This window comes from Hemicordylus capensis, chromosome 3, assembly GCF_027244095.1.
Source record: "Hemicordylus capensis ecotype Gifberg chromosome 3, rHemCap1.1.pri, whole genome shotgun sequence".
In the NCBI taxonomy this organism is placed as follows: domain Eukaryota; kingdom Metazoa; phylum Chordata; class Lepidosauria; order Squamata; family Cordylidae; genus Hemicordylus; species Hemicordylus capensis.
In genome coordinates, this window is record NC_069659.1 from 235,642,522 (window position 1) to 235,659,652 (window position 17,131).

The window sequence follows — 17,131 nt, forward strand, 5'->3', positions numbered from 1 at the left end:
AGGATTTTACACTTGTGTTTTGTAAATTGTCAGCACCTAACACAATATTATTGATAAAGTAGATAATTATAGATAACAATAGCTTTATATAATGTTATTTGCCCATTAAATAAGCAGATGTAAAAATGTACCTGAAATGTAGACAACATCAATCATATCCTAACTATAAAGCCCTTAATGGCTTGGGCCCCTGGTATTTAAGAGAACACCTTCTTCGTTACTAACCCCACTGCCTATTAAGATCCTCAGGGGAGGGTCTGAGGGTGCTGCCAGATCGTCTGGTGGAGACTCAAAGGTGTGCCTTCTCTGTAGTTGCCCCAGGGTTGTGGAATGCATTTCCTGCTGAGATTAGAGCTGCTCCATCCTGCCTACTCCTGCCTATACATACATTGGTCTTTTGCCATGCCTAAGGCTACCAGAGTTTTTTTCCTGCTGGATAGCGATTCTGTGGTTTATTTGAATAGCATTTTGACAGGCAGAAAATTAGATAAGCTTCTAGAACTAAAGCCACCCCTTGGACCATCATTCTACCCCCATGTAGACAAATCTGCCCTTTGCCTTCATTAAAAAGAACCCTGCTAACTGAGCAAGGGGACACCTTTTAAAGTGGCGATTCTCTTATATTTAGCAGGGGGAGAGCAACTGGCCCTATCCAGCCCCAGCACAGCATCCCTCCAGTGGCTGTTGCTGGTATCTGCCTTATGTTTCTTTTTCAATTATGAACCCTTTGAGGATAGTGGACCATTTTATTTATGTATTATTTATTTCGCTATAAACAATTTTGTGAACTTTGATTGAAGAGCGGTATATAAATATTTGTTCTAGTACTTGCTGTTGTTATGTTGTCTTTTTTTGCAAATGCAGTCTGTCCTAGACCTGTGGGTTTGTGGTCAATGAGCACCAAGGTGTGTGGATTCTTTGGGGCTTGTGTAGTCTGCCCCATTTCCCCTCCCAAATGCTTCCCTAGCTTTGAAATGAGAGGGTGGCAGCATTTTTGAACTGTCTAGATATTTCAGGGAGCAAGGGCTAGGCTAATCTTCTGTACACTTAGCATGAAATTGGCAGTCAGAACATTTTGATCTGGGCCAATGTGAGATCAGTTTTACATGTTAAAGTGCCCTGAGATCAAACTGTCTTCTAAGTGGGATTGAAGTTTCAGAAATCCTGTTCTGGGCATGCAACTAGCTCGAGGAGGTGGATAGCAGCAAGTCTACAGAAGCTTCAGAAGAGACTTGGAGGAAGGAGGCACAGTTGAAAGGAGTGAATAATGGATTGAGAGAGAACTTGAAAATGTAACCAGATGCAGAAAAACACAGCTGGCAGCTATGGGCACTATGGGCCCCATTAGTTCCTTAGCAATGGTATTCTGTAGCATCCAAGTGAGAATGCTGAACCTTCACCTGGGTGCCTGGGTTTACATATCTTGGCTAACATACTGGGCAGCCTTAGAGAAGTCGCTCTGGATGGGGCTGTAGCTCAGTGGAAGAGCATCTGATTTGTATGCAGAAGGTCCCAGGTTCAATCCCTGGCATCTCCAGGTAGGGCCGGCAAGATGTCTGAAACACATTTCAATCAATATGGTATCTGTAATGAACCCATGATGTGCTGGTCATGTGGGTAGGACTGCAATGCCCCCCACCCTGTCTGAAGTGCCCCCACCCCCCCAAGCCCTAACCTGGCCCTGCATCTGACTGTTCACCTGGCTTCACCCTTGGCTTGTTCTTGACCTTTGGCTCCTGTCTGGACCTCTGGCTACTGGTGATTCCTTGGCTTTGACCCTCAGCGTGCTCCTGACCTACTGCTCCTGTAGACCCTCTGGCCCCTGATCATCTACCCTGCTTGATTCCTGGTGAGTCTCTGGCTTTCCCAGTTTGAGCCTTTGGACTTGTGCCCCCTGGTGGCTTTCTAACAGCCACTCGGCTTCGCTCTTTAGCATTTGGTTTGTGTCTCTGCGGTTGGAATCTTCCTGGCCTGTTGGGCTGTCACACTGCTTGCTGCCCATCCAAGGCGCCTCTGCTGGTGGTAGGGCTGCCTCCCATGCTGGATCCCTGGTAGCAACTCCATCCAAACAGAGAGGAATAGGAGCAGGGCCAAGCCGGGAAGCGAGAGCATCAAGTTATCCTCAAAGAATCATTCATTAAAGCAGGCCTACTTTGATATATTTCATAATCTCTAATGTCAGGTGATACTCCCCCTAAGGGAGGAGGCGGGTGCATTGCAAACACTGCTGACCAGTTGGTTGCAATGGTGGGTTGTTATGGTGCTCTTAAGGTCTCACAGTCTGTTTGCCAGTGGTAGACACAATGTGGAAATTTTAGCATCTAGTCTTCTGGCATTCATTATCAGGGGCATGGGATAGGTAATCTGGAAACAGCAGAATCCAACTCATTAGCAATGAGAGAGTGAAAGGCAGAATTTCATTTCCCCAAAGATCTAACACAGAAGATCAACACAAGACAGAAGTGAGAAGAAGTAATGACCTCCCCCTCAGTAAGTAACTGGAAGTCAAAACTCTGTGCAAACATGCTCCAAATAGGAAGGAGACTCTTTTCATCTATACAAATGTCAGTGGAAGAAAAAGGGTGTATATTTCTCACAAATGTCTGCTCTGGGAGCAGTAGGAAGGTGGTGACCATGTTCCAAAAGAATCATGACTCCTATCTCTTGAAAAATTCTGAGGAAGACAGAAGTTCTATAGGTGCAACTTACAATGTGGCTGTAGTAAAAGCACTCTACCTGCTGGATATCATGCTGTTTCAAAGTTCTTAAGAAGCAAAAGTCTTGACTTGCAGTTAATCTGTGGCTATATAGAAAACAAATACTTACTTCGATAATGGCATGCCTTCTCATTCTGTCTGGAAATAAAGCCTGATCAATAGGTTGTTTCCACAATTAGTAATTAAACCAAATAAAAGCTATCACCTTGTCCACTTAGAGAGCCCCCACCCCAACTGCCACAAGAACGTCCTCTTTATGATCAAATAGGGTTGTCTGGCAACCTTTTGTCTGGCAAGGCTTCCGTGTGACTGAACTGCACAATGGGCATACTTTCAACATACAAAATCGCCCCATTGCATCTTCATGCAGTAAGGGGGGAAAATGCCTGTTGAATTTATGCCTGTTTTGCAACTGTTAGCATCACAAATCCCTGCCAGGAAAATAATGGCAACTTTAGGTCTGTCTACATGATAGTTCCAGTATTATGTTACAGAAATGCCAACAGCGCTAAGTCTCAGCTAAATGCTTAACAAGAATTGCACCCTACCGTCATGAATACTCCCAAGGGAGTGATTTGCAATGAGCAGCGAAGGTTGTATGATTCTCACCTCTTGGGGTTTTTTTGCGAGAGGTGAGAATTCAGGGTATTTATAGGCTGTTGTATGGGTGGCACTTCACTTCATTCGAAGCGTGGCAATTACAACAGCTCTGTAGGCACTACTAGTGTGACATCCTAGAGGAGAGCTGGTCTTGTGGTAGCGAGCATGACCTGTCCCCCTAGCTAAGCAGGGTCTGCCCTGCTTGCATATGAAAGGGAGACTACATGTGTGAGCACTGTAAGACATTCCCCTCAGGGGATGGAACCGCTCTGGGAAGAGCAGAAGGTTCCAAGTTCCCTCCCTGGCTTCTTCAAGACAGAGCTGAGAGAGACTCCTGCTTGCAACCTTGGAGAAGCCGCTGCCAGTCTGTGTAGACAATACTGAGCTAGATGGACCAATGGTCTGACAGTATATGGCAGCTTCCTATGTTCCTATCCCTTTGCAACCCTTTTTGTTACCTCCAAACTTTATTCAAAGTGCAGTTCTCTGATGACTATGCCTGGTTCCACATGTCATCCTCCGATCGAGCCAAAGAGGCAAGCCAGGTTTGGAGGGAATGGAGGGTATGCCAGGTACATCCTCCATCCCCCTCAAGTACCAGTTTGTCCCCCCTGGCACGATTCAACCCGGTGTGGGTGCAAAGCCCAGCAAGGCCACCGTGGCATGACCAATGGCTGGCTAGGGTAGTAAGAGAGCAGAGTAAGGATGCCCTCCACCTCTGCCTCAGGCCATCCAACCTTTAGCATATAGGGCTAGGATGGATGGACCATTGCATCCCCTAGGGCCTGTTTTTCCCTGTAGGTCCTCCCCAGATCTAGTTCTTGACCAAGCTTTGCGAAGTGCAGGAGTGGTGGCTGGCCGCCAGCAACATGATCCTTCCCACCTGGCACCAAGGATACAGCAGCACAGACTCGGAACACCATGGCCTCATCAGGGCAGGGCAGGAAATCAGCAGGTGTGGAACACACAATCCCCCGGGCCTACGGAGCAGCTCGAATGGCATCTCATGCAACCTCCATTAGGTAATAACCAGCTGGCCTTGGGGCCCTCTTGTTGGGTATGTTTCCAGTGTTTGACCTAAAAAGCAGCTCACAAGTGCAAGCAGGCACAGTGGGGTCCATTGGCTTTGAAGTTTACTGGTGAGGTCAGTGGTGTGCCACTCCCCAGCCTTCTGAGTGGGTCTGCTTGGAAATAGCCAGGGACCTGACCTTTGGGGGGGACAAATTTCTAAATACTGGCAATAAAAATACCTTTGTGGCCATTATTTTCTAATGGGGCCATTTTTTTTTTTGGCATGCTAATTTTGTGGTTGTGCTTTTTCACTTGAGTCAACTTGCTGAAGCAGCTGGGGTCATGATGTTTGCGGGAGTCTTTTCTTTGTTGTGTTTTCAATGCACCATTTCTTTTCAGGCTTGCCATGTCTCGAGTTTAGATTGGAATTACAGGTGCCCTCTCGCGTTTTGGTGGATTTTTTCAGGGAGCTCGCATAGGAGGCAGATCCAGAGCCACAGCCACTTCCATCAAACATTTGGATTTGTGGGATGTCAGGTGGTGGTCCAGGTAAGATGCCCCCCATCCCCTTTGTCCAGTGCTTCCTCGGAATGGGGTTTTTTCTTGCTCTGTGCTAAGAATTTTCTAGGTTTGCCAGGCTGGTAGGGCTATACGAACATGTTAGCTGTTCATGCCTGCAGCTTCTAGTTTCTCTCCACAGAATGGACTCCCCTGCCCCCTGCCACCCACTGCATTTTGCAGCACCTTGCTTCCAGCTACTCCTTCTGAATCAATGCTAGTTTTTGGGATCCTCATCAAATGGGAAGGCCAAGGTATGACTGAAGCATGGTCACTGGTTGACTCCTTGTCAACAGGTGGCTACTGGCAATGCATGAGTTGGTTATGGCAGTTCCTGCAGCACTCCTGGTTGCCTTTCTCCTGACAAAGTCTCTTTGTTTATGGGGCTTACTGTTACTAGATTTTAAGAGTCACAATTGAGGGAGTTACTTCCTTGCTTCAAGGAGGACTTCTCCAAGGTTTGTCTGCACAGGAATGGTGTTGCCTTGTGGAGAGGAGAAGTTGGGATGGCATATTAGATTGTCCAAGACCAACTAGTTTGGTAAATGGGATGGCTATCTGGTGGGAGGGAATCTATCTATGTGGTCACTAAGAGTTGACACCAACTTGACGGCACATAATCAATCAATCAATCAATCAATCAATCAATCAATCAATCAATCAAAATCTGGTGGAAGGATGTTCTGACTGACGTCTGTGCCTTCATTTGCATGTTAGGCTCACAGCTCCTAGCCTGTTGGTAACAACAATAACTTACTGCATTCGTTTCAGTTGTATCCATTCTTAGGTGCTTTTGGATGTGGCCGATCTGCTCCAGGCTTTTGTTGCTTTCAGAACCCCCATCATTTTAGGTTTGAGGCTGCTCCTATGATGACTGTTGAAAGTGGAAAAGCAGGAAGCGTCAGAGGATTGGCAGTTGGACCTATAATGTATGGAGGGGATTGGTCTATCTCACTCCATCTTTCTCCTTTTTGTCTAGCTTTATTTAACTCCATTTCTGAATTTGTGCCTTTACTTCTCCAGATGTACCCACAGAGCTGGTGCTACATCAGTCTGGATCATGGGACATGATATCCCGTTGTGTACATTGCAGCATTGCAAATATCTCTATCTGGGCTTATGGTCAGGATTGGACACATACTAGGAATGCTGTAGAGGGATGCATTGGGATGACCTGCTGCCCATCCTGGAGACCCCGGTATCATGGAGGACAGCATCTGGCCTGTTGGTGCGACATTTGGGAGAAAATGACCTGGTTCATGTATCTAGACTTGAGTTCTTGTCACGGGTTGCACAGGACGTGAACAAAATAGTGGGCTTGTGCCTTAGAACTATCACTGGTTCTGTAGAACTGTTGCTTTGCTTTTGTTGGCCTGGGGTCTGGGATAGGGAGAACCCTCAACAGGTCCAGGAAGAAAATTAATGCTGAAGTGGCAAAAATCCTCTCCTGGCATGAGGGAGTTTTCATTAAGTTGTAAACCGTCCAGAGATGTAAGTTTTGGGTGATATAAAAGTGTGTTAAACAAACAAACAAACAAACAAACAAATGGAATTCCACTCTGTCAAGCATGAATTTTCCAACCAAGACAGCATTCACTTGTCCCAGACAAGTGGCAAGGCCTACTTTTTGGGTTTAAAAATGGGCATTGCCATTGCTTTGTCTGGGTGTCTGAGTGGCTGATTAGGCTTTGTTTAGTGCGCCTGCCTGTGGCAGTGGAAGCTGGGGAACAGCTGGGGTATAACTCTAGGAAGTGAATTGTTTAGAATAATTAGGGTGGCTACCCTCCATTTAATTAAAGTTGAAGGTAGTTTAAAGGTTTGGGTCTAGCTGCTATAAAATTCTGGGCTGGGGATTATTGGGTGTGGGTGTGTGACAGGCTTTGCTTGTCATTCCTTCCATGGAGCTTATACCCAGTGGGGGTTGTCACCCTTCCTGGTGGTGCAGTGGACGTCACAGCTGGGTAGGAGTGTGAATTCCACTGTTTTATGGGGTTTTTATAGTTTATCCTGCTTTCCAGCATCCTTAAATTGCATCAGACACCTGTGTTGTGCTAAGTTTGGATGTTAATAAGGATTCTTAATAAATTTTGGCCTGGCTATTGCCTGAGCCCTTTACTCACAGTTCTGTGCAAAGCATAGCTCCAAGTTTGTACAGAAAATATTTTGGCTGGAAATTAGAAAGATCTAGTTGTCAGAGTGGGACAGTTTTTATAAAGGATGTGATGAAATCTCCAATGTAGGCAGTAAGAGCAAATTAGATGAGAATTTGGTTAGATTAATTTAGATGACTGAGCCAGGGGGATTGTCTGGATGAACACTTAAAGTCACCCCAAGCCTTCAAAGGAGTCTATCACGGTAGATGAAGATGTGTAGTTCCAAAGCTTACTTTATTTAGGATTATTTCATCTGGCAGGACAACTCCATGAGGATCCTTCTAGCTTCATGACTGGGTGAGCAGGGCTTTTATTCCTGGAAGCCACCATTGTCTCCAAGGGAATGCTAGCAGACCTGGTTAGGGCTGTGAACTGACCAGAAGCAGCCTAGCCCTGGTCTCCTTTAACCTCAGTTGTGCAGCAATCAGCAGCTGAAGCTTCCTAACATCACATCAAGCTGCTGGACTCAATACTTCTGATTAATGCATCAGCCATAACATAGTCAGTGATTTCATGCCAGAGGGATGTAAGTACCACCATTTGCAGCAATAGCCTTTGTGTGGCTTCTTGCACTGTGCATTGCAGGAGCTGAAGGTGCAGCAAGACTAAAATACTCTGGTGTAGCTGCCTATGTTCTCCCACGCCATCTGTAGAATGTATAGGGCTGCCATATGGAAAAGATGATAGGTTTTTGTTTGTTTTGTTTTACCTTTAAGAGATGCACAGAAGAGGGAATTCAGTTGGTGCAGCTTGTTATACAGGGGGGGATAAAAGCTGCACCTGTTGAAGTTCCTGTTCTAGTGCATCTATTAAAGGTACAGAAGACCTCTCCTCCCTACATAGCAGCCCTATGTAGCTATGTATATAGAGTCTTAAGCGGAAGAAGTTTGAGTTGGCAGTCAGTTATCACAAATCAGGTTGTCAGAGTTGAAATATGTGTAGTGCTGCACTTTCCATGAGTTTGGGCGGGGGGGGGGGCTGTAATTCAGTGGTACAGCCCATACTTTGCATATAGGAGAGCCTAGGTTCGATCCCTGATGTCTCCTGGTAGGGCAGAGGAAATCCCATACCGAAAGCATGGAAGAGCCAGAGCCAGTCAGCACAGACCAGGGTTTCTTAACCTTGGGCCCAGAGATGTTGTTGAACTACAACTTCCAGAATCCCCAGACATGGCCTTTGTGGCTGGGGATTCTGGGAGTTGTAGTCCAACAACATCTTTGGGGGCCCAAGGTTAAGAAACCCTGGCTTAGACAATATTAAGCTAGATGGACCAATGGTCTGACTTTGCATATGGCAGATTTCTTACAACACTGACACTACTTTATAAAAGATGGGATGAGTGAAGAGATGTGTATGCTGCAATGAAAATGCATGGCATGTTTTTATAAAAGGAAATAAAGAGAGTCAATATTTATTGGCTTGCTCCTAGTGCAGAACGTGGGTGCTTGTTCTCTCTTCTGGAACAGCGCATTTAAATGACACCGCTTATTTCTATGCAATTAAAAGACAACCATCATTTAAAGTAGTTTGTTTAATTGTCCCTGTATTTGAAATGAGCCATAAATAATCAGCCACACTGGGCTGGGGGGGGGGGAGTGTCATTTCATGACTTGCAACAAGCAATTAGCTGTCAAGATAGCTTTGTTTAAAACAAATTAATAAGGGTATCTAGTTTTTGTAGCAGCAGTCTTCTTCACTGCAGTGTGCGAAGTCAATTATCCTTATCCTGAACTACTCTCTTTTTGCAGTGTATGGGAAATGTGGTGTGCCCCAAAACAAAAGCCTTCTCAGGAAGAGGTGCACCAAACCAAACAACATGAAAATTTGTACTCTGTGCCCAGAACGTAATAATCTCTTGTTGGATCAACTTTGCTCAGTGTGGGCAGATACTAATTATCATGTTTTCTACACTTCTGCATCTTAGCTGTTTTCAAATTCGAAATAATATTCTATGTCAGAGATTCCTAAACTTGAGAGAGCAAAGGAATAAAACTATTAAAGGTTCCTCTGCGCCCAAGTATTCACAGAAGAGATTACCTGATCCATCTGGGCCTGATTTACTGCATCCAGATGTAATTCTGCTGTGCCTCTGCATCAGATGGGATTGGGTTATTGCATTACTCTTGGGGTGGAGCAGAATTAGCTGCTCTCAAAGGAATTCAGCCATTGTGACTCTGCATGATCAAAACCAGGTGCCTGCTCAGAACAGAGATTCATGCAGATACTTAGGGGTGAGTTCCTCTGATGGGCATTCTAGCTGTGATACAGTCTAAAACAAACTTTTTGAAAGTTTAAAAGTAAAGTGCACCTCACTTAAAACTACTGGGGTCTCAGCTATCAGAGAGGCAACATTGTTCTACGCAAAACATTCTAAACCACACTTCTACATTTCAGCTGTGCCCTGTATTCTGAGCTTTCACATTTTAATTTAGACTGTGTCCACACAAATAGTCATGCTGAATCAAATCAATGATCTGTTTAGCTCCGCAGTCTGTCTATTGCCATTGCCCAGTTAAATGCCCCAAGTAAGTTTATGTACAGTGGTGCTTTGCACAGATTCAGCAGTTTGCTCTCAACCACCCTAATCCTTTACTTAGCAGTCTCTGCAGATTAAAAACAACAATAACAACTGGATTTCTAGTAAGGCTGCATTTAAGTCATTTTTAAAATATTGCAGTATTTATATGTTGCTTTTTGAAACTCATTTACAAGATGATTAAAAGAAGTGGCTTATAATGGAGTCAAGCCATTGGTCCATCTAGCTAGCAGCAGCTCTCCAAGGTAACAGTTCCTTCCTCAGTCTGCTACCTGAGACGTTTTTAAGCGAAGATGCCAGGAATGACACCTGGAGCCTTCTGTATATAAACCATGTTCTCTAGGTAGAGCTGGGAAGGATTCCTGTCTGGAGAGTTGCTGCCAGTCAGCACAGATGATACTCACCTAGATGGACCGATGGTCTGTTTCAATTGAAGGTAGCTTCCTATGTGTCCATGAAGTAATCTTCTAAGTGGCCAGTACTTTGTGACTTGCTTGTGTACATCTGGTCAGAATCTAGATCATACTGATAACACTGTATAACAATACCTATTATTTCCCCCTCAATGCCCAAAGCCCTTTGCATGCATTATTCAAGTCATCCTTACTACAACTCTCTATGGTAGGCCAGTATCATCCTTGTATTACATAAGAACAGCCCTGCTGGATCAGGCCCAAGGCCTATCTAGTGCAGCATCCTGTTTCACACAGTGGCCCACCAAATGCCTCCAAGAAGCCCACAGGCAAGAGCTGAAGGCATGCCCACTCTTCTGCTGTTGCTCTACTGCAACGGTATTTCGAGGCATCTTACCTCTGAGGCTGGAAGTGGCTTATAGCCACCAGACTAGTAGCCATTGATAGACCTGTCCTCTATGAATTTGTCTAAGCCCCTTTTAAAGCCACCCAAGCTAGTGGCCATCACCACATCCCATGGCAGAGAATTCCATAGATTAATTATGTGCTATGTGGAAAAGTACTTCCTTTTGTTGGGCCTAAATTTCCCGGCCTTCAGTTTCATGAGATAAGCCCTGGTTCTTGTGTTGTAAGAGAGGGAGAAAAATTTCTCTCTGTCCGCTCTCCCCCCCCCCCCATAGTCGCCTCCTTCTCAAACTAAGAAATCCCAGATGCTGTAGCCTAGCTTCATAAGGAAGGTGCTCCAGGCCCCTGATCATCTTGGTTGCCCTCTTCTGCACCTTTTCCAGTTCTACAATGTGTGTCTTAAGATATGGTGAACAGAACTGTACGCAGTATTCAGGGGCAGATTAAGCTTTTTGCCACCCATAGGCAGCCAAGATTTGCCACTGGGTGGGTGGGTGGTGGGAGGTTGTTTTTTTTTTAACTTTTAAAACTGCCACTGCACAGCAGCAGCACTGCAGGGACAGCAGCGAGAGCTCCTAGTGGGCACCTACCACCCAAATCCTGTTGGGCACTCGTGGTCTTGAGCGCTCCTGTCGGGCACTCTCCAGATGGTGGAGACGGCGGCAAGAGACCTCCTCACACGGGCCCGCCTTCCTCCCAGAGGAACAGGTTAGGCCGATTTTGGCCCTCTGCGCATGCTGAAAACTCCGTTGCTGTCCAGGCAGGCAGTGTCCTGTGTCCAACATGATTTGGGAGGTGGGCAGGACCACTAGGAGCTCTCATCACCACCACCACCACGCAGCAGCAGCATTTAAATGGTTTTTTTAAAAATATTAACTTTCCCCACCCCAAGATTTGCCACTCCCCCAAGATTTGCCGCCATAGGCAGTTGCCTATATGGTAATCCGCCTATGGCAGTACTCCAAATGTGGCTACATGATAGATTTGTATAAGGGCATTATCAGTGGCGTAACAAGGTTGGAGTGGGCCCAGAGACAAAATTTTAAAATGGGCCCCTCTCATCACTGCCTTCCTCTCCTTCTCCTGGCCCGATGTCTCTGCTATTGGGGGCTGCTGCTGTGTGGCGGAGGCTGCTGCCGGAGCGGAAAACTTGTAGCAGGCCATGCGGGCAAGCGGGCAGGGGGAGAAGTGGGCCATGCAGGCAGGCGGGGAAGAAGTGAGTCATGTGGTGGGGCTGCCGCCGGACTGAGCGGAGAACTGTCTTGCAGGGTGGGTGGGCAGGTTGGTGGGAAGAGGGAGAGAAGCAAGCAGGCCATGCGGGCGGGCAGGGAAGAAGCGAGCCATGCAGCAGGGGCTGCTGCCAGAGTGGAGAACGAGAAGTGGGCCATGGGGGCAGGCGGAGAAGAAGCGGTGGGAGCTTCTGGAAAACTTGCAGGCCAGGTGGGGGTGGGGGGGAAGCAGGCCATGTGGGCAGGGAGGCGGGGAAGAAACAGTCAGGGTCAGGGTAGGAGGAGAAGGACCACTAAAAGAAGAAGATGCCTCCAGCAAAAAGCCACCTGCGAGCCCCACCACACGCCTTTCCTCCCTGCTCCACCCTTCCCACTCAGCTAACCTGACTCCTGCTGCTCTTCCATGATGTTGTCTCTCAGTCAGTCTCTACACTCCTGGCTTGTCTGTTGTCCGTCTCTCAGGCGGCAGGCAGGGCAGAGGGCTCACAGGCTGTGACCCCGGCAATCTCTGGCTTGCTCGGCTCTTGTTCCAGGAAGCAGCCGAACAAGCTGATCATGTGCCTTCTCCGGATCACGTGCATCGTGGCCAGCCAATGAATGGGGAAGGAGGAGGAGCTCAGTCCATGAGGCAAAAGGAAAGGGGGGGGAGGAGTCCTTCTGGAGGAGAGACTAGTAAATACAGAGACTATAATACAAAGAATACTTCTTGCGACAGAAGGAGGAAATTTATTTTTTAAATTAAAAAAAAATTCAAGGAAGCTTGGGTGGGCACTGAGTGGGGGAGACATGTGACATGTCTCGGGGGGGGGGGTGAGGCAGGGGCCCCTGAGACAATGGTCTCCCCTTGCCCTATTATAGTTACTGGGCATTATAATATTAACATTTTTGTTTTCAATCCCCTCCATAACATGGAATTCACCTTTTTCAGAGCTGCTGCACATTGTGTCAACACTTTCAATGAGCTGTCCTTCATGACCCCATGATCTGGTCACTCACTGACAGCTCAGACCCCTTTAGCATATATGTGAAACTGGGGTTTTTTTTTACCCCAATATGCATCACTGTACACTTGCTTACATTGAACTGCATTTTCCATTTTGTTACTCAGTCACTCAGTTTGAAGAGATCTTTTTGGAGCTCCTCACAATCTGTTTTGGATTTCACTACCCTAAATAGCTTAGTGTCATTGACAAATCTGGCCACTTTGCTGTTTACTCCAACTTCTCGATCATTTATGAACAAGTTAAAGAGCACTGTTTCCAGTACAGATGCATAATTTGTGATTAATATACAGTGGTCCCTCTACTTACGAAATTAATCCGTTCCGAATGCACATTTGTAAGTCGAAAAATTCGTAAGTCGAAAAGCGGTTTCCCATAGGAATGCATTGGGAATGGATTAATGCGTTCCGGAGCCTAGAAAAAAGACCCAGACCCCCAGTAAGGCTTGCAAACTGCACAGGAACATTTCTTTTCAAGAATAAACAGGCAGTAAACAGGCAGGCAAGTCAAGGAAACCGCATGTAAAATTTGTAAGCCGAGGAAACCCCATCTAAAAATTTGTAAGTCGAAAAAACCGCATCTAAAACCGGATCTAAAACTGCCGTTTGTAACTCGAAAAATACTTATGTCGAGTAGTTTGTAAGTCGAGGGACCACTGTACATGTTCGTGAATCAGTGTCAGTCGGATTTCTCTTTAGAAACACTTCATCTGGGGTGAAGACATTTTCTTATGGTAATTTCTAGCAGCTACCATACAAAGGAATGTGAACAGCATACTTTTAGTAATTAGAAGCAAAAAGAAATAATGAAAATGTCTGGGAATGAGATCTAGCAGAGATGGCACTGAGTTGTTCATCATTATGATATTAATGGCATCGAGACCAATGGCAGTCCACCCTGCAAGAGGGAGCCCTTTATGCAGCCGATGCGTAGCTCTTCCACAAAGGTTCAAGCTCAACTTAACATTGTATGTCCTACTTTGCTTTCCTTCCTTTGTGACTCCAAAATATTTTTAAAGGACCGTTGGAAGTGCAAATCACCCAGATATACTACAACTACAGACAGACGGGATCTTCCAGTTCTGTTCTGTAAGGTTTTGGCTGACCCCCCTACCCCCAACAAATTCATTTTAGTACACACACACACACACACACACACACACACACACACACATATATATCCAGGCTGCATCTGACATCTGGAGCAATCTCAGTTTAGTACTTTAGAATGGCCTCTGTACATGCACTATGTGGCAGGGAAGCTACTCTCCGGTAGTATATATATTGCATATGGTAATGTATTGTGTATGGGATCTATACTGTCATTGACTCAGTGCTGTTATAGAAGCTTCAGAACATTCAAGATGAGGCCTGGAAACATCTGAGATTTGCATCAATATACAGGTGAAACTCGAAAAATTAGAATATTGTGCAAAAGTTCATTAATTTCAGTAATGCAAATTAAAAGGTGAAATTGATATATGAGATAGACGCATTACATGCAAAGCGAGATAAGTCAAGCCTTAATTTGTTATAATTGTGATGATCATGGTGTACAGCTCATGAGAACCCCAAATCCACAATCCCAGAAAATTAGAATATTGTGAAAAGGTTCAACTGTCTAGGCTCCAGGTGTCCCACTCCAATCAGCTAATCAATCCATAACACCTGCAAAGGGTTCCAGAGCCTTTAAATGTTCTCTCAGTCTGGTTCATTAGGAATCACAATCATGGGAAAGACTGCTGACTTGACAGTTGTGCAGAAAACCATCATTGACACCCTCCATAAGGAGGGAAAGCCTCAAAAGGTAATTGCAAAAGAAGTTGGATGTTCCCAAAGTGCTGTATCAAAGCACATTAATAGAAAGTTATTTGGAAGGGGAAAGTGTGGAAGAAAAAGGTGCACAAGCAGCAGGGATGACCGCAGCCTGGAGAGGATTGTCAGGAAAAGGCCATTCAAAAGTGTTGGGGACTTTCACAAGGAGTGGACTGAGGCTGGAGTTAGTGCATCAAGAGCCACCACACACTGACGGATCCTGGACATGGGCTTCAAATGTCGTATTCCTCTTGTCAAGCCGCTCCTGAACAACAAACAACGTCAGAAGCGTCTTACCTGGGCTCAAGAAAAAAAGAACTGGTCTGTTGCTCAGTGGTCCAAAGTCCTCTTTTCTGATGAGAGCAACTTTTGCATCTCATTTGGAAACCAAGGACCCAGAGTCTGGAGGAAGAATGGAGAGGCACACAATGCAAGATGCTTGAAGTCCAGTGTGAAGTTTCCACAGTCTGTGTTGATTTGGGGAGCCATGTCATCTGCTGGTGTTGGTCCACTGTGCTTCATTAAGTCCAGGGTCAACGTAGCCATCTATCAGGAGATTTTGGAGCACTTCATGCTTCCTTCCGCAGACGAGCTGTATGGGGATGCTGACTTCATTTTCCAGCAGGACTTGGCACCTGCCCACACTGCCAAAAGTACCAAAACCTGGTTCAATGACCATGGGATTACTGTGCTTGATTGGCCAGCAAACTCGCCTGACCTGAACCCCACAGAGAATCTATGGGGCATTGCCAAGAGAAGGATGAGAGACATGAGACCAAACAATGCAGAATTGCTGAAGGCTGCTAATGAAGCATCCTGGTCTTCCATAATACCTCATCAGTGCCACAGGCTGATAGCATCCATGCCATGCTGCATTGAGGCAGTAATTGCTGCAAAAGGGGCCCAAACCAAGTACTGAATACATATGCATGCTTATACTTTTCAGAGGTCCGATATTGTTCTATTTACAATCCTTGTTTTACTGGTTTCATGTAATATTCTAATTTTCTGGGTTTGTGGATTTGGGGTTCTCATGAGCTGTACGCCATGATCATCACAATTATAACAAATTAAGGCTTGACTTATCTCACTTTGCATGTAATGCGTCTATCTCATATATCAGTTTCACCTTTTAATTTGCATTACTGAAATTAATGAACTTTTGCACGATATTCTAATTTTTCGAGTTTCACCTGTATCTCATCTCCAGTCCAGAGTCAAACACCCAGTCCAGAAATCTAGCTCAAAATATGGTTGTGGCAGGATGCAGCAGCAGCATCCTGGGTTTTGAGATGTTGCATGGCACGCCAAATTCTTTGCCATCATTTTGCAAGGAGGAAGGGGCAAGACACAGAGATGGGAAATGAGAGAGAGAGAAAGAATGAGAGAAATTTAAAGAGAGAGGTTTGGCCTCACAGACAATCAAGATCAGTAGCACTGAGTGGATTCTGGAAACATTCCAATTGTCTTTTTAAGGACTAATCTACATATTTAGAAAATATAGATGATACAGTCCTTCTGGGACTGCATCACTTCAGAATGCAGGAAAGTGAAGTGCATGACTGGATGATGTCCTCTCTGCCTTGACAAACACACACACAAAATTAAGTATATTTTCCTCTTCTAGTGTGAAAATAGCACGTGGTTCTGGGATTTTGGTAAGACAAGTGGCTGGGAGGTTAAGGATTAATTACTTCTGCCTATGCCCACCACCACTTGCTCTCCTAATCAGAGCCTCCAAACTGCTTTCCAACAGAAGAAACAAGAGGTTGAAAGGGTGGGGGGAGGAAGCAATGTGGTGTTCGGCTGTAATAAGGAAGTGAAGATTCTGTTTGCGGCATTGCTTTCCATGGTGCTGAAACAACCATTTGATCTATAAACATGTAATAGATAAGCATCCACATGAGAGATGAGATCTAGGGAGTCTGGCTTAAAAGGACTGAGGCAAATCAGAGGCACAGCTGCTGCTGTAGCTGCGGGCGCAGGTGCCGGTAGGCAGACCGCCTGTAGGTGGCCACCAAAGCCGGCCACCAAAGGGGGCCAGCCTTTGGTGCCAGGCCTTCAGTTTAGGACTGAGGTCTGAGGGGAAATTATGCTTAAAGTCCTCCAGTTTTAGTTTTAGTTTGTTGTTTGTTTTAATAGTTTGTGCCAGGCTGCTCACATGGATGTGTCTGGGCTCTCTTGTTAAGGAAGGAGCAGTGGGCATGTTTTCAGAGTCTGGGATTTTGATGAGATTCGCTATTTTAGTAGTGGTGAATAGAGGTTCGAGCATTGTCAGGACAGCATGCCATTACAGGGGAAGGGAGTCAGTAATTTAATTCCTGTTTCCCCTTTGGGCTGCCACGTTAGTTCCAGTTCCTCACTGGACCTAACCATGCTTCTTTGTAATGCCAGGTTGGTTCAAGATAAGATAAAAATCATCCATGACCTGATCATGGATGAAGGAGCTGACCTGGCTTGTATAACTGAGATCTGGCTGGGGCAGGCTAGTGCTCCTGTGTGGGCCCAACATCTTTCCCCAGGGTACTCTGTTGCTGATCAGGTTAGGGGAAGTGGGTGGGGGTGGCGTGGCGTGGAGTGGCTGTGGTCCATAAGAATAACATCTCCTTTACCAGGATTACTGTGAGACAATAGACTTTTATTGAGTGTGTGTACCTTAGGTTCAGGATTCAGAAGCCCCTGCTAACTGGGCAA

General features: G+C 45.7%; 1 non-coding gene across 1 annotated transcript; it reads left to right on the forward strand.

The window, feature by feature from the left end:
* The first annotated feature begins 1,465 nt into the window (after positions 1-1,465).
* Positions 1,466-1,537, forward strand: TRNAT-UGU (transfer RNA threonine (anticodon UGU)). Its single transcript has one exon. It is a non-coding gene; the product is annotated as a tRNA-Thr (tRNA).
* The last annotated feature ends 15,594 nt before the right edge of the window (positions 1,538-17,131 follow it).